This window comes from Chlorocebus sabaeus, chromosome 2 (genome assembly GCF_047675955.1).
Source record: "Chlorocebus sabaeus isolate Y175 chromosome 2, mChlSab1.0.hap1, whole genome shotgun sequence".
NCBI lineage: Eukaryota > Metazoa > Chordata > Mammalia > Primates > Cercopithecidae > Chlorocebus > Chlorocebus sabaeus.
The window spans coordinates 35,794,357-35,816,839 of record NC_132905.1 but is presented as its reverse complement, the minus strand read 5'-3'; the positions used below and the strand labels follow the sequence as shown (position 1 = coordinate 35,816,839).

At 47.0% G+C, this 22,483-nt stretch overlaps 1 long non-coding RNA gene and 1 pseudogene across 2 annotated transcripts in view; one reads left to right on the top strand and one right to left on the bottom strand.

Annotated features, from left to right (window-relative positions):
• The window catches only part of LOC140710288 (uncharacterized), a 34,998-nt gene extending 15,569 nt beyond the window's left edge, over window positions 1-19,429 (bottom strand). Inside the window, exons 1-2 of one of the 2 annotated variants that reach the window (XR_012091296.1) lie at window positions 19,370-19,429; window positions 7,231-7,435 (exon numbers count right to left, since the gene is read on the bottom strand). This is a non-coding gene — a long non-coding RNA (uncharacterized lncRNA). Of the gene's footprint in view, window positions 1-7,230; window positions 7,436-18,406; window positions 18,627-19,369 lie in introns of those variants that run through there. The other variant, XR_012091295.1, reaches the window with a different exon arrangement.
• Window positions 727-1,326, top strand: LOC103247654 (actin-related protein 2/3 complex subunit 4 pseudogene; annotated as a pseudogene).
• Window positions 19,430-22,483: the final 3,054 nt, after the last annotated feature.

The following is a 22,483-nucleotide window of genomic DNA, read 5'->3' as shown; positions in this document are numbered from 1 at the left end:
AACTTAACAATATGAAAAATGAAAAAACAATACATAATGGCAAAAAAAACCCCAGAAATTTAAACTATAAACAATTATAAATTACAAATAAATTTTTACCACTAAACCTAAAAACTTAGATGAAAATGGGTAACTTCCTGGAAAATATATCTATGCAAAACTGACTCAAGAAGAAATAGAAAAGCTAAACAATTTTATAATCATTTGGGAAATATAATCAAGAGTTTAAAAATCTACCTTGTAAAAAATAGGCTCTGTTGATGTCACTGGCAGTTTCTTCAAAGCATTTAAGAAACAGATCATTCCCATCTCATAAAACTGTTCCAGAAAATGAGAAGATAACATGCCTCAGTGCACTTAATGGGGTTAGAAAAAACCTTCGTACCCAAACCAAACAAGAACAAAATGAGAAAGAAAAATCTGATCTATATCATTCATAAACATAGATATAAAAATTCAAAATAAAATTCTGCAAGCTGTCTTCAGTAATGTATTCAAAGCAATAATGCATTATGTCCTAGTTAGATTTACCTCCAGAATTCAGAAATGGTCTAACATTTAAATGTATTAGCTAATCACTTAATTATTAACATTTAAAACTATACAAGACTATCTCAAATGAAGAAAAATTTAATTAAATTCACACCCATTAAGGATAAAAATTCCTAGGTATCTACAAACAGAATGAAATTCCCCCAACCTGGTGAAAGATATCCACCAAAATCCTTTGTAAAAAAGCCATACTCCCAGCCAGCGCCCGCGATGACTGCCACTCTCCGCCCCTACCTGAGCGCCGTGCGGGCCACATTGCAGGCTGCCCTCTGCCTGGAGAACTTCTCCTCCCAGGTTGTGGAACGACACAACAAGCCGGAAGTGGAAGTCAGGAGTAGCAAAGAGCTCCTGTTACAACCTGTGACCATCAGCAGGAATGAGAAGGAAAAGGTTCTGATTGAGGGCTCCATCAACTCTGTCCCGGTCAGCATCGCTGTGAAACAGGCCGATGAGATCGAGAAGATTTTATGCCCCAAGTTCATGCGCTTCATGATGATGCGAGCAGAGAACTTCTTTATCTAACTTCGAAGGAAGCCTGTGGAGGGATATGATATCAGCTTTCTGATCACCAACTTCCACACAGAGCAGATGTACAAACACAAGTTGGTGGACTTTGTGATCCACTTCATGGAGGAGATTGACGAGGAGATCAGTGAGATGAAGCTGTCAGTCAATGCCCGTGCCCGCATTGTGGCTGAGGAGTTCCTTAAGAATTTTTAAACCGTCTGGCTGGATCTTGTGGCCTTCCCCCTCCGACTACCCATGTCCACGAAGGCGTCCTGGAGTCACTCCCCAGAGCAGCGGCGGCGGCGGCAGGGAGCTGGGTTGGGGTGGGCATTTGATGCGGGAGGTGGGTGATGTGCTTGCTAGCTGGGCAAGAAAGCAGCTGTGGACCTGCCCCAAGGCCACACATGCCTGGTCAGGCTGGCTTCTGATGTTCAGTGCCCTGGGCCGGGACAGATTTTTTTTAACGTCTTGAAACTTAAACTCTGTGCTTGTAGGATACTGTAACCTTTTTGTCTTTTTTTTTTTTTTTTTTTTTTTTTTAAACCTCCACCTCCAGTGACTGTGACTGGTCCCAGTGATTGTACCTTATTGGTTGCCGTGGGTCTGGGCGGGCCTGGAGCCAGAAGGCGACTTTATTTTTTCTCTCCTATGCCACCCCAGGTGGGGAGGGAGGGAGGTTTCAGACTCCAGTGTCTCTCCCTTACCCTTTTATTCCCAAGCCTCCTTGGCCCCAATATAAGTGGTGGGAACCCTCTGCCAGCTTCTGAGTTCTGCCTGAAGATGGCCCCCCAGCACTGGTTGGGGACAAGGGCCAAATTGGTGACCACCAGTCATGCCTAGGACCTGGGGCCCAAAAACCAGGCAACCCCTGACTACAGGGGCCACTGGGTACCCTCCCAGTTGAGAGGAGCCGCTGTTTCGCCTTGTCCGTCAGCGCCAGTGCCTGTGCCAGAGGTTGCGAGGTGAGTCCTCCAGAGCTTCCCAGCCGGGCCCTCCTCCTGCCTGTTCTGGCTTGTCTGCTCCCAGGCTAGCTCTCACTTTTCTGATTCTGGTGGATCCTCCCTCCCCTAATTAAAGTCTCTTTTTGCCCCTTTGGGGCTGCAAAAAAAAAAAAAAAGCCATACTTAATGGAGAAATATTACATTTTGACCTTCCAAATTCTGGAATAAGGCAAAGATACCCACTGTCACTTACTGTCTCCATCTTTACTAGAAGTCCTGGTCGGGCTTCTTCTAAAAGTTGAGGAAAACTAACTTCACATAGAAATAAACAATAGAGTCCCGATGGGTCATGCCTGGCACTTTGGGAGGCCAAGGCAGGCGGATCACAGGTCAGGGGATCAAGACTATCCTGGACAACATGGTGAAACCCCATCTCTACCAAAAACACAAAAATTAGCTGCACGTGGTGGTGCATACCTGTAATCCCAGCTACTCTCGGGAGGCTGAGGCAGGAGAATTGCTTGACCCAGGGAGTCAGAGGTTGCAGTGAGCCAAGATGGTGCCACTGCACTCCAGCCTGGCAACAGAGTGAGATTCCGTCTCAAAAAAAAAAAAAAAAAAAAGAGAGAGAAATAAGCAATAGAGACTGGGCGCGGTGGCTCACATCTGTAATCCCAGCACTTTGGGAGGCCAAGGCGGGTGGATCATTTGAGGTCAGGGGTTCAAGATCAGCCTGGCCAACTTGGTGAAACCTTGTCTCTACTAAAAATACAAAAATTAGCCAGGCATGATGGTGGGTGCCTGTAATCCCAGCTACTCCGGAGGCTGAGACAAGAGAATCCCTTGAACCCCAGCGACGGTGGTTGCAGTGAGCTGAGATTGTGCCATTGCTCTCCAGCCTGGGCAGCTGAGCCAGACTCTGCCTCAAAAAATAAATAAATAAATAAATAAACAAACAAACATTAGAGCCGGGCACAGGGGCTCACACCTGTAATCCCAGCACTTTGGGAGGCCAAGGAAGGAGGACTTGAGCCTAGTTGTTCAATACTAGCCTGGGCAACATAGTGAGACCCTGTCTTTCCAAAAAATCAAAAAATTAGCTGGATGTGGTGGTACACACCTGTGGTTCTAGCTGCACAAGTGGCTGAGGCAGGAGGATCGCTTGAACCCAGAAGGTCAAGGCTGCAGTGAGCCCTGTTTACACCTCTGCACTCCAGTCTGGGTGACAGAGTGAGGACCGAGAAAGAAAGAGAAAAAGAGAAAGAGAAAGAGGGAGAGAGAGAGGAAGGAAGGAAGGAAGGAAGGGAGGGAGGGAGGGAGGGAGGAAGGAAGGAAGGAAGGAAGGAAGGAAGGAAGGAAGGAAGGAAGGAAGGAAGGAAGGAAGGAAGGAAGGAAGGAAGGGGGAGGAAGGGAGGGGAAGGAAGGAAGGAAAATAAGCAATAGAAAATCATCAAGGCAAAAACCCATACATGCCAGGAATGATGGCTCACACCTGTAATCGCAGCACTTTGCAACGCCGAGGTGGGTGGATCACTTGAGGTCAGGAGTTTGAGATCAGCCTGGCCAACATGGTAAAACCCCGTCTCTACTAAAAATACAAAAAAAAATTAGCTGAGCCTGGTGGTACATGCCTGTCATCTCCGCTACTCGGGAGGCTGAGGCAGGAGAATTGCTTGAACCCAGGAGTGTGAGGCAGAAGTTGCAGCGAGCCGAGATCATTCCACTGTACTCCAGCCTGGGCAACAGAGCAAGACTCCATCTGAGAAAACAAAACAAAACAACAAAAAACTCCACCCATACAATGTTATTATAAGAAATAAGAGAGGTGGGCGGGAAAAGCTGGGCACAGTGGCTCACACCTTCAATCCCAGCACTTTGGGAGGCCAAAGCAGGAGGATCACTTGAGGCCAGGAGTTGGAGATCAGCCTTGGCAACAAAGTGAGACCCCCTCTCTACAGAAAAATAAACAAAAGAAAAGAAAAAAAGAGAATACGTAGCAAAATAACATTCCTACAGACAATGAACACACCAGAAAGATATGCCCACAAAACAGATTTTTAAAAGTAATCTACTATATCAAAATGAGCTGAATGATATTGAGAAATTATGTAAGATATGAAATAGGAATACCTATCAGAATAGAAAAATTTAGAAATAAGGTGATAGCACTCAAGAAAATTTGAAATGAAATAAAAACTTACTGCAGAAATGAAGACTAAACTAGAATGAATACAAATTAACTTCCTTTTAATGATACAACCAGGGAATTGTACATATCACTTCCATTCACACCCCACTGACCTGGCTACATGGCCACATCTAGCTGCCAGGGAAGCCAGGAAACAGGATTATAGCTGAACAAACACCTAGTAAAAACTTCTATTTGTTACTGTGGAATACAAGACAAATGGAGAAGACAGGGTACAATTTAGTAATCTTTCTATCAGTCCACCACTTTGGCTACACAAACACTTCTGTTCATCCATAGAAAAACTCATGCTCCCTCCTCAAGGTAGATGATCCTAAAGTTTTATCCAATTAGTGATTCCAGCTCAAAGTCAAGGAATTTTTTTTTTTTTAGATTGAAGCAGGGTCTTGCTCTGTTGCCCAGGCTAGAGTGCAGTGGCACAATCACAGCTCACTGCAGCCTCAATCTCCCCAGGCTCAGATAATTCTCCCACCTCAGCCTGCCTAAGTAGCTGGGACCATGAGCACATCCCACCACACCTGACTAATTTTTTGAATATTTTTTGTTTTGTTCTGTTTTTTGTTTTTATAGTCTGGGTTTCGCCATGATGCCCAGGATAGTCTCAAACTCCTAGGCTGAAACAATCCACCCACCTCGGTCTCCCAAACTGCTGGGATTACAGGCATGAGCCATTGCACCTAGCCAAGTCCAGGATTTATGGGAGACATGAAGCTCTCTCCATTGGGGCTGGATAAACTTCTCTGTCTTCAATGGTCTGTAAAATAAAGGACAAGTTATCTGGTCCCCACCACACATGGGGATGTGTACAATGCTGGAGTGAAAACAGAAAACTACAACAATGAAGCTCTAATTTGAAAAATGGGGGAACAGAAATCTGCGCAGCAGCCAGTGGTCCACAACTATTATTAAGTCCCACTAGATAGGCAAGAATCATGAAACTCCCTCCCTGACCATGGAGCGAATCCTTGGCTGGTCCATTTAACTCTGCTCATTTCCTCTTTGACCTTGGCATTGACGACTTGGAGATTAATTATTCTAGATTTCAAGCAGGCTTTGGAATGTATGTTCTTCCTACATTCTGCGGAGCCTTCACAGCTGGCTTCCTATGTGCAGGTCTAGGGGACCAGGGGTTACTTTCAGGGTTGCAGACCAGGCTTGGAGTTTCTTTAGCAATCCAGCCTTCTCAAATACTTAGAAGGTTACAGGTTTATTTGTTCATGCTCAATTTGATGTTTAAGTAACTCCACCCAAAGAATGTCTTTTTTATTTTTTTTTAACATTTGAAAATTCTTGACTTTTCATCATTGGCCTTTGTACTGTGACATCTTTCTTTCTTTTCTTTTCTTTTCTTTTTTTTTTTTTTTGAGACAGAGTCTTGCTCTGTCGCCAGGCTGGAGTGCAGTGGTGTGATCTCGGCTCACTGCAACCCTCACTTCCCAGGCTTACGTGATTCCCTTGCCTCAGCCTCCCAAGTAGCTGGGACTACAGGCACAAGCCACCACACCTGGCTAATTTTTTGTATTTTAGTAGAGACACAGTTTCACCATATTGACCAGAATGGTCTTGATCTCCTGACCTCATGATCTGCCCGCTTCGGCCTCCCAAAGTGCTGGGATTACAGGCATGAGCCACCGCACCCAGCCTGTGACATTTGTCTTTATTCAGCTTAATGATAACTCCCTTGAGGGCATATAAAATAATAGGCATAGCGATTAAGGCAACAGCTGTATTCTAATCATTGTGTAGCCAAGAACCCTTCCTGTAAGTCTTGAGGTACCAATCTATCTCTTGCTTAGAATGTCTTTACAAAGCCATTTCTTTTTCTTTTCTTTTCTTTCTTTCTTTTTTTTTTTTTTTTTTTTTCTTTTTTTTTGAGATAGCGTCTCCCTATGTTGCCCAGGCTGGTCTCAAACTCCTGGCTAATCCTTCTACCTTGGCCTCCCAGAGTGCTGGGATTAGAGGCATGAACCGCTGCACTTGGCTGGGTTTTTATTTTTAATTTTTTTGTTTTCAAAGACAGGGTCTCTCTCTGTTGCTCAGGCTGGAGTGCAGTGGTGTGATCATAGCTCACTGCAGCCTTGAACTTCTGGACTCAAGGGATCCTCCTGCCTCAGCCTCCCAAGTAGCTGGGGCTGCAGGTGCTTATCACCAAGTCCAGCCTCAAAGCCATCTCTTATCTGGAATAAGCCACCTCTTCTCAGGTATTAGGGATGGTTCACCTCAAGGCTTCTTGTGCTGGGATCACCACCTTACACCAGGGAGCCCTTTGGGGAGGGATCTAAACAATCCTCTTTATCTCTTGTGTATGACCACATCTGCTACGAGATTAGCCCCTTTGACCCACCACCCCAGAGGCTGCAGTTACTTCCCAAATACAGTCATATTTCTTTTTAGGCCCCTGACCATCAGTTCTATTCATAGCCTATCACGAATCAAATTTTATGAGTGAATCAGATACCAGTCTGCTATGTCTTGCAAGCTACAAAGGCTCACATCAAGCTTTCTGAGTGGTGCTATAGATTCCCCTCTCATTTGACCCCAAATGTGGGGGAAGCACCCTCTCTATCTCATCCCAAGGGAGACAGACCCATAGCACAAGTGCCTAGGAAATTCTCTAAATAAATTCTCTCTGATTTTCAACTCGCTCTCTTTGCCTTAAGGGCCAGGGTGGGGCTCCTCCAAGGCTCCCAAAGCTGGCTTTCAACGCCTCTTTCCATATCCGCCATAGGTGGTCTAAGAGGACTTCCCCTTGGCACTGAGGTCAGGATGGTGCCCCCTATTCTCTTAGCTCCTTGGCTGAAATCAAGACGCAGAGAGGTCTGGTTTTAACATCCTGCCATGTTGAAGGGTGACAAACAACCCAGCAGAAGCCTTCAAACCTCAGGACTATTTTCTAACTGGGAACATAAGGCTAAATTAAGCGCTTCCTCTGTGGGAGGGAGTGTTTCGGGGGAGGGGGGGTCACTTCATTCCAACTCTCTCTTCATGAATGAAAAAATAAATAAATAAAAAAGCATTCACCACGAACATCCTCCAAGCTCGGAAATTCCACGGTCAACTCAGCTTCCAACTCTACTTCCTGCTGCAAAAGGAAGATGGGTTCCATTCCAGATATTCTGGGCCCAGCCTTGGCCGCCTTCCCTGGTTGGTGTGTTTATCTGGCAGTTGCCACGTTTCTCCTCCACTCCTGCACCCCATCACAGCTTTCCTCGTTGCTAGCTGGACCCTGAAGGACAATGGAGAATGGGAGACTCTGTTTCAAAGGGTGCTTCTGGCCAGGCACAGTGACTCACCCCTGTAATCCCAGCACTTTGGGAGGCCAAGGTGCAAGGATCATCTGAGGCCAGGAGTTCGAGTCCAGCCTGATCAATATAGGGAAACCCCATCTCCACTAAAAATACAAAAATTAACCGGGCATGGTGGCGGATGCCTGTAGTCCGAGCTACTCAGGAGGCTAAGGCAGGAGAATCGCTGGAACCCGGGAGGCAGAGGTTGCAGTGAGCCAAGATCGCACCTTTGCACTCCAGCCTGTGCGACAGACAGAGATTCTGTCTCAAAAAATAAAAATTAAAAATAAAATTAAAAATTAAAAGAACAAAGGATGCTTCCTTCCTCCATTCATCCATCTCCCATTCTCAACTCCTTCTATGGCTTGTGGAGCAAACCCTTCCTGGTGTCTCTCTGCCTCGTGCTCTACTTATCACCCACATCCCTGGAATCTGGCTGGCTTCTGCTCTCCTCACTCCACGGAACCTGTTGGGTTTTTTTTGTTTGTTTTGTTTTCTTTTTAGACAGAGTCTCGCTCTGTCACCAGGCTGCAGTGCAGTGGCGTGATCTCGGCTCACTGCAACCTCTGCCTCCTGCTCTCAGATTCAAGCAATTCTCCTGCCTCAGCCTCCGGAGTAGCTGGGATTACAGGTGCCCAACACCATGCCCGGCTAATTTTTGTATTTTTAGTAGAGACAGGGTTTCACTATCTTGGCCAGGATGGTCTTGGTCTCTTGACCTTGTGATCCGCCACCTTGACCTCCCAAAATGCTGGGATTACAGGCGGGAGCCACCACACCCAGCTGGAAACTTTTTTAATAGCTTCCTCGGTGGAACTTTGTACAGCCTCACCTCACCTACCCTCTTGGGAATATTTTGACTCACTGACCATTTCCTCCTTCCTTAGAAGTGTACTCGGTTTCTTTGGCACCTGCTCCTGGCTTTCACCTCTCTAGACACTCCTTCTCTGTCTCTTTCTTCCAGTTAACTCATAAATGAGACCTTTGCTCCAGGTTTGGAGCTCAGACCACTACTCTCAAGCCACACTCTTTTCCTAGATGTGGCCTTATTTGCCATCCATATGTTAATCAGCCACAGATTTGTATCTTCAGACTAGATGAGTCCCCTGACCTTTCATAAAAACTCCCAACTATTGTCTCTGCTTGGGTGAACCTCGAGCACATCAAACAAAAACGTGTGTAAAAGGAAGCCCATTTCACCACCCATAAAATCCTATATTTTTTTTAAATTATCTGACTCACTGAAGGCACTCACATCAATCCAGTTGCTCAAGTCAGAAGCTGGATGTTTTACCCGGTTTCATCTCCCTGCTCACACTCCCATATCTGGTCAAGAGCCAAACCCTCAAATTCATCTACTCGAATTTCAGCTGCAGTGGCCGGGTGTGGTGGCTCACGCCTGTAATCCTGGCACTTTGGGAGGCTGAGGCGGGTGGATCACCTGAGGTCAGGACTTCGAGACCAACCTGGCCAACATGGTGAAACCCCATCTCTACTGATAATACAAAAATTAGCCAGGTGTGAGGGCGCATGCCTGTAATCCCAGCTACTCAGGAGGCTGAGGCGGGAGAATCCCTTGAACCCGGGAGGCAGAGGTAGCAGTAAGCCAAGAGTGCGCCATTGCACTCCAGCCTGGGCAACAAGAGCGAAACTCTGTCTCAAAAAAAAAAAAAAAAAAAAAAAAAAAAAAAAAAAAAAATTAGCTGCAGTGATCTCCTAGGTGACTGCAATAACTTCTACATGGTCCTTTGACCTTCAGTTCTGCCCTTCTCCAACCCATTCTCCATTCAGTGCTTCATTCATTTAAACAATAGTTATGAGCACAAGGGCAGAGAAATTTGTCTGATATGAAAATCTAATTCTGTTCGGCTGCGGTCGCTCATGCCTGTAATCCCAGCACTTTGGGAGGCTGAGGTGGGTGGACCACCTGATGTCAGGAGTTCGATACCAGCCTGGCCAACATGGTGAAACCCCATTCTACTAAAAATACAAAAATTAGCTGGGCGTGGTGGCAGGTGCCTGTAATCCCAAGTACTAGAAAGGCTGAGGCAGGAGAATCGCTTGAATCTGGGAGGCAGAAGTTGCAAATCATGCCATTGCACTCCAGCCTGGGCAATAAGAGCAAGACTCCGTCTCAAAAAAGAAAAAAAAAAAGAAGAAGAAGAAGAAGGAGGAGGAGGAGGAGGAGAAGGAGGAGGAGGAGGAGGAGGAGGAGGAGGAGGAGGAGAAGGAGGAGAAGGAGGAGAAGAAGAAAGAAGAAAGAAGAAGAAGAAAGAAGAAGGAGAAGGAGAAGAAGAAGAAGAAGAAGAAGAAGAAGAAGAAGAAGAAGAAGAAGAAGAAGAAGAAGAAGAAGAAGAAGAAGAACAACAACAACAACAACAACAACAACAACAACAACAATTTCTGAGGCATCTTCCACCAACCCTGATCTGCCCTTGCTCTGCACTCTCCCATGTAGGCTTCAGATCTCAGCTCACACACCATCTGCCTCTCTGAAATGCCTGCTTGTGCCACCCACAGCCTTGGGAAGGACCTCTCCCCTTCTTCTGTGAGCACCACATCCTTGTGCCTCCTGCAGCGCTCACCACAGTGTAGGTTCCTGGAAAGCAGCACTGAGTCGTGGTCTCTGAGTTGTTCTACTCAGGAAATGTTGAATGAAACATTAAATAACAAAACAGAATATTATTTGATAATTTTAGAGAAGGCTCCATGAAGGAGATGAGGTTTGCAGCTGACTTAGAATCTGGATGATCTGGACGGGTGAAGCAGTCCAGAGGAACATCGCATAGAGGGAAATAGCCTTGTTAGACAGGGTTGACTGTGCATGCTCACTTCAGTGAAGAACACTGCTTGGAGCCAAGGTCAAAGTCAGGCAGGATGGGATTCTGAGGTCATAACTGTGGCCACAGGAGGTCACTGTCACAGGATCAGATCAAGGTTTAAAAAGAACTTTCCTAAGAAGCTACAAATGCTTTTGATCCAGCAATCCCACTTATTGGAATTTACCCTGAAATTTCACCTACACAAATGCAAAACAGTAAGGTATTTCACTGTAGAGTTACTTGTAATAACAAATGATCGAAAACAACCCACATGTCTGTCTATAGGGGTGATATGGTTTGGAAATTTGTCTCCTTCAAATTTCATGTTGAAACGTAATCCCCAGTATTAGAGGTGGGGCCTGGTGAGAGGTGTTTGGTTCATAGGGCAAGTCCTTCAGGAATGGCTGGGTGCCCTCCCCATGGTGATGAGTGAGCTCCCACCCTGAATTCACCCAAGATCTGATTGTCTGTAAGATGTAGCACCTCCCCGCTTGCTGTCTTGCTTATTCTCTTACCATGGGATACACTGCTCCCTCCCCTTCCCCTTCTGCCATGATCATAAGCTCCCCAAGGTCCCCACCAGAAGCAGATGCCGGCACCACGCTTCCTGTACAGCCTTCAGAACTGTGAGCCAAAATAAATATCTTTTCTTTATAAATTACCCAGGCTCAGGTATTTCTTTATTGCAATGCAAGAAGGAACATAAGGGGGCTGGTTGAATAAATTCTGTAGCATTTACACAGCTGTACAGATGAAGGAGGATGATCACTATGCACTGGTATGGAATGACTTCTAGGATGTACTGCAACGTGAAAAATGCAAAGTGCAAATTGTATTAACAATACATTTCCCATTATGCAAAAATAAAAGGTAAATAAGATATACAGATACAGATAAAGATATAAATAGAAAGAGCATGTGCATTATTTTTGCACATAAATTAAACACTAGAAGGATAAACTAGAAATAAATAAAAAGTTACCAATGGGTGGCAGGAAATTAAGTGGAGAAGAAAGGGTTGAAAGTAAGACTTGCTGTGTTACAAAGCATTAACTTTTAAAATATGAAAATATTTTACATATTCAAAAGCTAAATCAAAAAGAAAAAAAACAAACCCTAAAATTGAATGCAATCCAAAATAAACGGGCTGTGCAGGGTAGCTTACACCCATAATCCCAGCACTTTAAGAGGCCACGGAGGTAGGAGGATCACATGAGCCAAGGAGTTTGAGACCAGCCTGGGCAACAAAGCGAGAACTCTATCTCTACAAAAAAATTAATTAATAAATAATTATACCTGACTATGTATCAGGTTGATAGCAACCACTTAGGGAAAATATCATTATTTCAATTATCTTTGAATGTAGTATTCTGATTATATATTTATGGTAGGATAAAATCCCAAGACAAAATACATATAAAGAAACCTTAACCTTCATTCAGGAGATTTATTGCTAAACTATTTTATGTATATTGTAAGATATATAATGTTGCTATTAACCAATATTTCCAGTAAGAGAAATGAGAAAAATTTTTAAAGATCAAAAAGTTTTTTAAAACTCCTATAATATTAAGTTTGAATAAAAAATATAAATAGGAACTCATAATTTAAAAAATAATTTCCTAACACTGTCCAAAGGAAGAACCTAGAAGCAATGACAGCCCCGCGACATAGCAATCAGCACACCTAGCACCCAGCTCTTGCTTTCCAATAAGCATTTTGCACTAAAAAGAACCAGAGCTCTTTGAAGAAATGGCTGATTCCAGGAAAATACAAGGTGAGCCCAGAACATCATGTTCCAGAAAGCAAGGAAACACTCAAAGATTTAATTGGGTCATGACAACAGGACATACGACCAAGCATGAAGGGACTGCAATTGGCCAAATTTAGGATACTTTGAACATCAAAAAGAATAATGATTGTAATACACTGAATTATAATAATCCATAGGTCTATAATGATATTCCAAAAATCACTATTTTCAAATCCCCAACGTAATGATTGATTCAGGCGAGTCCCAAATGGTTGACATAAATGAGATATTTATAAGACGCCAAAATAAAATCTCACTTCTTAATTGCAAAGTGGGAAACATGCCTTTCAATTGATACGCTAATGGGCTTCACCAAGCCATCAAAGGCAATGGAAAAATCTGATGCCGTGAGCCTTCTATTTGTGTCAAAGTATTTGTGCCAAAAATGTTCAATCTAATCAATATAGTAATGTGTAGGGCTTGAAGGTAATCAAACCCTTAAAGATTACCTCCAGGTTACAGAAAAGTCAGGCGATACAGGGACAAGTGAAGCAATATCACAAGGAAAGAGACTAATCTAGCGGTGGCATATTCCACAAGAAACTGGTCTGGATTCTTCAAAAAGTTAGAGTTATTAGGGAAAAAATATTGAGGGGGTGGATGTTCTAGATTGAAAGAGATTAAAGAGGCATAAGAACCAAATACAGTATGTGAACCTTAATCGGATCCTGGTTCAAAAAATAGACAACTACGAAAGCCATTCTTCTTCCTCGGTAACTACAAAAGCCACTCTTAGGACAATTGGGAAAATTGAATATGGACTAGACATTAGGTGACATAATGGTGACATAATGCAATCATTATTAATTTCTTAAGTGTGAAATGTTACTGTGGTTACAAAGGAGACTGCCCTTGGCAGCTGGGTGGGATGGCTCATGCCTGTAACCCCAGCATTTTGGGAGGCTGAGACAGGCGGATCACCTGAGGTCAGGAGTTCAAGACCAGTCTGGCCAACATGGTGAAACTCCTATCTTTACTAAAACTACAAAAATTAGCCGGACATGGTGGCGCAAGCCTGTAGTCACAGCTACCCAGGAGGCTGAGGCAGAAGAATTGCTCAAACCGGGGAGTTAGAGCTTGCAGTGAGCTAAGATGGCACCACTGCACTCCAACCTGGGCAACAGAGCAAGACTCGTTCTCAAAAAAGAAAAGGAGACTGCCCTTATTGTTAAGTGATGTATTCAAAAGCGTTTAGAGGTGAAACAGCATATCTGCAACTTACTTTTAAATGTTCAGGAAAAAAGTATATACATACACGTGTGTGTGTATATATATATATATATAAAGCAAATATAAAAAATTATTACCCATTTTGAATATAGGCGGTGGCGGCGTACATTGTATATAGGTACACAGGTGTTGGTTGTACTGTCTGTCTACTTTTCCCATGCTGGGAAGTTGTAACAACACAAAGTTAAGGAAGTGAAAGATTTCCTGTGGTGTTGGGGGTGGGAGGGAAAGCTGGCACTCAAGGAGTAGGTGTGGGATGTTTACAATTATTCTTCTGGTTTCATTTTTAATTATTGTACACATAATTCATGTTCATTGCAGAAAATTTCAAAAATGCAAATAAACACAAAGACATCAATAGAAATCACTGTTAATCACAGCCCCCAGGCAAAAAGTTAATGCTGTAAATGTTTTCTTATATTCCCATCTGGTCTTTTTATATTTTTACTTCTCCTTCCTCCCAGACTTCTGAGTACCTTTAGGGCCATAATTACCCAGAAAATTGTTTCTGCAGAACCTCAGAGCCCTGAAGTGCCCAAGCAGGGAAGTGGTTGGAGCTGACAGTTTATCCCACTGTCCTGTTCAGGGCCACCCTCTGTGCCTGCAGTGGGCTCCAAGAGATGGCAGGTGAATGCTGTGTCAGCGGTGAGGCCTGGCACTGAGGGAGGGGCTGACACCTTCTGGGCAGTGATGGGGCCCTGGTCCCATTGCTGTGGCTGTCACAGAACCCAAGCCCCAAGCTCACACTTGCAAACACACTTCTACATCCATCTGCACACACACAGACACACAAACACACACAAACATGCAAACACACCCCAACACCCAACATACACCCACACACACAAACACACAGTCACACAAACACACTCGCCAAACTTTCTGTTACCCCTCAGAAATTAACTGGGAAAGTGACTGGCATCTTGCCTTTCTCTTCGATAACTGAGAACAAAAAGTAAATATTTTCCCCTTCTCCCTTCTAAGGAAGGGCAGTCCGGGGAGGAAAGCAGTTGACAAGTTTTTTGTATTTCTTAGGCTACCATGAAACATGTCCGTGTGAGGTCTGGGCCAAGGGGTGGGAGGGCTGATTCTCTGACACAAAGAGGAGAATGACCCAATCATAGCTGATGGCCACCAGGGCCTGCAACCCAGAGGACTGTCAGAGGCTCTCCTGGCTGACTTTAAAACCAGCCTGCAGAGGAGGATAATCAAGTAGGCTTATCTTAATTTTGCAAAGTCAAGTGATTTTTTTTCACCAGGGTGTTGTACAGTAACTCATACCTGCTGTCCCAAAAACAGGTGTTTGGAAGAAGCAGTGACTTGGAGCATTTAAAGTCTAGCTCTGGCCTAATTCACAGAGAGGCTAGAAAGTAATTCACACTGGAGCGTCCCTCTCTGGTCCACTGGACAAGGAGACCAGCCTGGCATACCCCCATGTCCATCAGGCACTGGCCATGGCCCATGGAAGGCAGATGTGTGCATAATCTCTCAGGCGTATCTGGGCATGGTGGTTCAGGGCAGGCAGAAGGAACAGCTGGAAGCCGTTAGCAGCCAATACTCATTCACTGCTGCTGGGGAACAGCCCGTCTGCAGCTAAAGGAGATCCAGGCAGTGCCAGATCATCCTCTATGTGCACCCTTTGAACCAGCAAAAGCTCCAAGCAGGTGCTTCGCACACTCGAGTGAGAATCAGAATCACCTGGCAGACTTCTTAAACCACACATTGCTGGGCCCACCCCGAGAGTTTCTGATTCAGCAGGTATAGAATGTGGCCTGAGAATGTGCATTTCTAACCCGTTTCCAAGTAATTGCTGGTTCTGTTGGTCTGGGGCTCACATTTTGAAAACCACAGCTCTAAGCATTTGGGACCGGCAATTTCCACCAATTAAAGGCTGAGTTATGAGCATGGATGGGAATTTCCTGAAAAAATCATTGCTAAAATGATGTGCTGAAGCCTGCTGCACATTGATTTGAGGCAGAGATAGGGGAAATAGCCCAAAGAATGAAAGAACTGGTTTAAGCAAAAAGGGAATTAATTGGTTCATAAAACTTAAAGGCACCAAGGCAGCAGCTTCAGGAATGGTTCAATCAAGGCTCAAATGATGTCTCTCTATCTCCCAGCCTTGCCTCTTTCAGGTTGGCTCCTGTCCCAGATTTAAAAGGGTGGCACAGTTCCAGATCTCACTTCCTCTCTGCAGGTCCAGCAAGAAACAGCCTCTTCTAGGTTAGTCAAGTTCCAGAATCAGCTTTGGGTAAGCCTGACTGGCTGATTGGCTTAGGTGGAGGTCACAGGTGCCTACCCTGAGCAAGCCAGGAATGGAGAAGGCGGCTTAGCTGCCGCAGCACTGGGCTCTGACCCTGGCTGGGAGCCAGAGACTTCCCCAAATGAAGAAGATGGCAGCAGGAAAGCCCTGGCTACTCACCCTGGAGCAGTAAGTTATCAGACTCTGAAAGCCAGATTTGAGTCAGCCATGTTCCTGCCTTCCACACCACACCAGTGGCTCCCAGGAAATGGTACTAACATTCAGTCCCATTCACAGCTAAAGTGGGGCAGAAAGGCATGGCTATTTGTGAAAAGCCCAAGGCCCTGAGAGCTGAAGGGACATGTCCATTGACACAACTCATTAAAAGCAGTCCCAGATTTGAGCCCAAGCCTCCTGACCAGTGCCCTGGGTGGTGCTCCAGGAAGACTATCACAAGCAGGGAGGGGCCTCACTCCTAGCAGCAGGCCGGTGGAGCAAAGTTTCAGGGACTCTCATCCCAGCCAGGGTTCTTCCTTGTGCAAAGGAAGGAACAATGCATAAACTGGCTTCAGCAAATAGGGAATTCATTGGTTCACAAAACTGAAAGGTGCCAAGGCAGCAGCTTCAGGAATGGTTCAATCAAGGCTCAAACGATATCTCCCCATCTCCCAGCCTTGCCTCTTTCAGGTTGGCTCCTGTCCTAGATTTAAAAGGGTGACACAGCTCCAGACCTCACTTCCTCTCCACAAGTCCAGCAAGAAACAGCCTCTTCTAGGTTAGTCAAGTTCCAGAATCAGCTTTGGGTAAGCCTGACTGGCTGACTGGCTTAGGCAGAGGTCACAGATGCCTCCCCTGAGTAGGGAGGGAGGACGAGCTCTGTAAGGGAAAATCTGCTGCCGGGAAAAGATAGAGTGAAGGTTGACCAGCAGAGCCAGCAGATGTCCCCCTCAGAGAATGCTGCCTACTTGTTGGCTTGCCTGGTTGCCTTGTTATCTAGTTGTTGGTTGCCTGTCATCTGGTTATCTGGTTGCCTTGTTACCTGGTAACTTGTCTGGTTACCTAGTTACCTGGTCACTGGGGGCCTGTGTGGGGATGAGGCTCTCTGGCTGACTATCTTACCTCCATCAGGCCCTGAAGCTGAAGGAGAAAAAGACACAATGTCTAGGTCCCTGGTGCCCAATTTGCTGAGGATGGAGGACCTGGTGGGTGTGTTTGGGGGACCTGGAGGAGGGTCCCCACTTCTCCTGTAGTGCTCTCCGAGGAGACTGGGAGTGGGCTGTGGCCTGAGTTCCGGGACATCTGGCCCCTGACCTGGCTGTCCTGAGGGATTGAGGGCTACAAAGATAGATCTGGGGTACAACAGAGAGCAAAGATCTTTATACCAGTCAGGGACCCGGAAGGAAATAGTTGCAAATTCAAATTAGGATAATTCTGGGAGAGTATAATAAAGGAACCATTCACAAAGCTTGGTCAGGGTATTGGGAGATCTCAGTGGAGGGAACAGTCGTGACAGCTGGAATCTGTGACCACCCCAGGCCTGGCAGGCCAAGGGGAGGGAGCTGCTATCGAGGAGGGTTAGAACACAGAGGCAGAGAGGGCTGTGTGGGGAGAGCTGCCTGACAAGCAGCTGGCACCTGGGGCAGGGACACTGCCAGACTGCAGCACTCCCGGGAGGGAGTTGGGGGGTAAATGCCCACCTCTCTCACTCTTCCGTCTCCTCCACTGGTCACCCCCAACCAGAAGCAAAAGCACAGGGAGCCCACAGAGGCAGCCACCCAGTTCAGCCTTGGGGGGCACAGGGCGAGGGAGAAGACAGTGGATCTGGAGAAAGCCTGGAGCAGCCCCATGCACGGGGAGTGTGTCTAGGGGTGCTCCAGGGGCTGCTAGGAGCTAAATCCAAAGATCTGGTGGTGGTTCAGGAAACAGGAAAAGGACCCCTCAGGATCAGGCCTGCATGCCAGAGGGAGTCCCTGAGCAGGCAGGGCAAACACCGCAATAGAGTAAGGACAAGCTCAGGGCCAGCCAGGCCATAGGCAGAAAACACCCCATCAACTGCCAGGACTCCACGGGCCTGGAGAGCCCGGAGGAATTTCAGGAGGCCCTGAAGTTAGGCCAGCTGGACAGAGGGCCCTGAGCTTCACCCATCTCCGAAACAACAATTGTCCTGAGCTGAGTAAAGAGGCTCGTTTTGCCTTTGTGTCCTGGATCTGGGCAGCTCCAAGGCTCCTCATTGGTGCGCGGAAAGGAGGTGACCCTGTCTTGCTGAGCGCTCAGGCTGCAGGCAGAGCTGGCTTCGAGAGTGTGCAGCCTGTGCAGCAGTGCAGGGCCCCATGCTTAGTTGAATTCTCTTGTGTTGTTGCCTTGAAATTCTTCCTAACTTTTGGATGAGGAGCCCTCCATTTTCATTTTGCACAGGGCTCTTTGCCAGTCCTGACCACAGCTTGCCACCTATCTCAATACGAGGAAATAGGAGAGGGTGATGCTGAACCCAGGGGTTTCATGCACAGACAGTATGACAGTCTGGCAGGGAGATATTTAGGCTGGTCGGGGCGGGGGGCATTTTTGGAGCCCCTTACATCAAGTCACATAGATGAATGCCTACTGCATCCAAGGGCAAGATTAGTCCCACACAGAAGATGAAGATCAAGGGCAAAGAAACCCCCAGGAAGCAACTACAAGAAAGAGTGGGGTCCTGATGACAGTGACTTTGGACAAGGTCTGTGCCCCTCACCCACCCACCCAAGAAAGTACAGGTCCCTCTGGCCCTGCAGGCTGCAGGCTGCAGGCTGAGGGGCTGAGTCACCTCCAGGTCCCCAGCTTGAGATGGTCCAGGCTCTGAGAGGCTATGAAGAACTCGCTGCCCTGCCAAAGTGCCAAGGTTATCTGGCAGCCCCAGGCTCCTGGTGTCCTCTTACGTCCTATGACATCAATTCAGGCGTCTCAGGTGCTGGCCTGGGTGGCAGAGCAGAGAGCCACCATGTGAGCCAGGTCCATGTCCTTCATCTACTGCCCCGTGTTCCTGATACAGCCACTCCTGTAGGTAGACGAGTCATAGAGACAGCACCCCAACAGCACCCCAACATCTGAGGCTCCCTTCTATGCAGGGTACTAATATGGCCTTCCCAAGAGTGTCATGAGGTAGACATTATTATCATCCCCAATTTACAAAGATTTATGGCCCTGGCACCACAGTGGGTACCAGCAGCCAGAGAAAGCCCCAGGCAAAGAGACACAGGTTCTGGCAGCTGGAAGGCACCAAGGCAGAGGATTGGTGGGACCCAGACAGCACCTACTACACCCAGCACGGAGGAGGGCCTGTGGGCCTCCACTGTAGGTTGTGCTTGACAGTGCAGATGGGGAAGCAGAGTTGCTGCATATCAGGCACCTACTGTTTGTGTGATCCTAGGCTAAAATCTCTTTGTAAATGAGGTCTCCAACTCTCATAACCGCCCCATGAGAAAAGTCTTATTAACTGCTCCCATTTCATAGACGAGGGGCTCAAAATGATGTATCTTGCCCACATCACACCCAGACAGTAAATGGCAGGGCTGAAATTCGAACCCAGGTGGGTCTGACCCCCGGAAAGGTACATAGACAGAGAGAGAGGAGCCCGTGCAAGATGCACCCGGCAGGAGATACTGCTCAGCAAATGAAGGACCTTTCATGTCCTAGGGAGCTATTGAAGAATTCTGAACCAGTGACACCATCAGGTATGAGGTTTCTAGAGGTCACACAGGGTATGTGGGGAGAACTGATGGGGGCTTACCGCAAGACCGGAGGCCGGAAGCGCAGTGAGAGGCTTTTGCAATTTGCCGGTGCTTTTCATCAGCCCATGGTTACCTTGCGGTCCTGTGCTGCCCCCAGGCGGTAGTTCAGCAGAATTGATTCCCTCGCTGAGGACCTACTTGAGGATACTTGTTCAGCCTGGAGATGCATTAGAATCAGCTGGAGGGCTTATTAACACACAAAAGATCTGGGGTGGGCCCAAGAATATGTCTTTCTAACAAGTTCCCAGGTGATGCTGATGGTCTGGAGACCACACTTTGAAAACCACAGGCTTAGCCGCTTTCAAGGGGCCACCCAGTCAGGTTGCCCTATAGGGAGGAGATTACAGAGGATCCTGGCCTCAGAGCTGTGACCTCAAAAGGCAGGCACCTGAAGCAAGTAGGGAAGGCTTCTAAGGGCATGGGGTCCGAGAACCGTTAGGACTCAAAGGAGCCAAATTTCAGGGGAGGCAGGAGCTTAGGGAAACCTGGAAAGTGGCTGCCGCACGTTCACATGTCATTTCTGCATCTTTAACAATAGAAAGCAGGCTGGGGGCCAGGCACGGTAGCTCATGCATGTAATCCCAGCACTTTGGGAGGCCAAGGCAGTGCATCACTTGAGGTCAGGAGTTTGAGACCAGCCTGGCCAAAACGGTGAAACCCCGTTTCTACTAAAAATACAAAAATTAGCTGGGCATGGTGGCACGTGCCTGTCATCCCAGCTACTCGGGAGGCTGAAACAAGAGAATCACTTGACGGAGGCGGAGGTTGCAGTGAGCTGAGATTGCACCACTGCACTCCAGTCTGGGTGACAGAATGAGACTCCATCTCAAAAAAGAAAGGAAAGAAGGAAGGAAGGAAGGAAGGAAGGAAGGAAGGAAGGAAGGAAGGAAGGAAGGAAGGAAGGAAGGAAGGAAGGAAGGGAGGGAGGGAGACTGGTGCATGCCTGCAATCTTAGCGACTCAGGAGGCCAAGGCAGGAGGACCACTTGAGGACACCAGTTTGAGGCTGCAGTGAGCTATGGTCATGCCACTGCACTCTAGCCTGGGCGACAGAGCGAGATGCTATCTCTAAAATAACAATAATAGTAATAGTAAAAAGCACAAGCACTTTGCATGTCTTAATTCAATCAACTCTAGAAGTTTTTGAAGGAATAAATTCTGATATTATCCTCCAGTTAGGGGCTGATTTATGTCCCCCTCCAAATTCATATATTGGAGTCCTGACCCCAGTCCCCCAGAATGTGACTGTATTGGAAGATAGGGTCCTTGGAGAGGTAATTAAGATGAGGCTGCTAGGATGGGCCCTAATACAGTATGACTGGTGTGCTTCTAAGAAGAGGAAATTTGGACACAGACACAGACAGAGGGAAGATCCTGTGAGGACACAGGGAGAAGGTGACCGCCTATCGGCCAAGGAGAGAGGCCTCCAACAAACCAGCCCTGCAGACACCTTGAGCTCAGACTCCCAGCCTCCAGAACTGTGAGTAGACAAATTTCTATTTATTTAAGCAGTCCATTCTGTCATACTGTGTTCTGGCAGCCCTAGCAAACTGATACACCCTCATGTTACAGGTAAGGAAACTGAGGCACACAAGGGTTAAATAATGGGCCCAGTTGCTTCTTGAACTCAAGTAGTCTGAGCACTAATTAGTTCCCTCCCCTGAGTGCTCTATAGTTCTGGGGCCGACATCTGGTTGAGACCCACACCAAAGGCCACAGGGTAAGAGTTGCTCCCCTGAGCCTAGCATCAGTCATAGCTTATGCTGCAACAAAGACACACAATTCAGTGGGACACAATTTAGGTCCAAGCCATGTTTTGTTTTGTTTTATTTTGAATCAGAGTCTCACTCTGTCACCCAGGCTGGAGTGCAATGGCATGATCTCGGCTCACTGCAACCTCCGCCTCCTGGGTTCAAGCAATTCTCCTGCCTCAGCCTCCTGAGTAGCTGGGATTACAGGCGCCTGCCACCATGCCCAGCTAATTTTGTATTTTTAGTAGAGATGGGGTTTCACCATATTGGTAAAGCTGGTCTCGAAAATCTGACCTCATGATCCGCCCACCTCAGCCTCCCAAAGTGCTGGGATTACAGGTGTGAGCCGCCACGCCTGGCCCCGAGTCATGGTTTTTTTGTGGGTTTTTTCTTTCTTTCTTTTTTTTGAGACAGGGTCTCACTCTGTTGCCCAGGCTGGACTGCAGTAGCATGATCTCAGCTCACTATAGCCTCGATCTCCTAGCTCAAGCAATCCTCTCACCTCAGCCTCTAGAGTAGCTGGGACTACAGGCAAGCCACCATCTCCAGCTAATTTTTACATTTTTTGTGGAGTTAGGGTCTTGCCATCTTGCCCAGGCTGGTCTTGGAACTCCTGGGCTCACCCAGCACTGGGAAGGCCTGCCTCAGCCTTCCAAAGTGCTGGGATTATAGGCATGAGCCATCATGCCTGGCCTTTTTTTGAGCCAGTGGGCACCGTGCTGCTCCTAATTGTGAATGAGTGAGTCTTGCTCTCAGCCCTTCTCCTCTACTGCCTTCCCCCACACCACCACAGAGCGGGAGCTTCTCAATCTCTCTGGACTGTTAAGATGGTTAGCCAAACTCATCTTCTCTCCCTCTGTGCTTCCTACTTCTATCCCCTCTGCTCCACTGCCCCGCCCGAGAGGGTTTTCTCTGGCCCTCTTCAACCTCATCCCTCCTGTGCCTAAAGCCTTAAGGATGCAACTTTTTTTTTTTTTTTGAGGCAGAGTCTCGCTTTATCTCCCAGACTGGAGTGCAGTGGTGCAATCTCGGCTCACTGCAACCTCCGCCTCCCGGGTTCAAGTGATTCTCCTGCCTCAGCCTTCCGAGTAGCTGGGATTACAGGCACCCACCACCATGCCTACCTGATTTTTGTATTTTTAGTAGAGACAGGGTTTCACCATGTTGGCCAGGCTGGTCTCGAACTCCTGACATCAGGTGATCCACCCACCTCGACTTCCTAAAGTGCTGGGATTACAGGCATGAGCCACCATGCCTGGCCAAGGATGCGACTTTTAAACGCCCATTGCAGATGTCATGACACGTCACCCCTCGATACCCCAACACATGTGGTCACCCCAGAGGCACAATAGACCCCAACAGG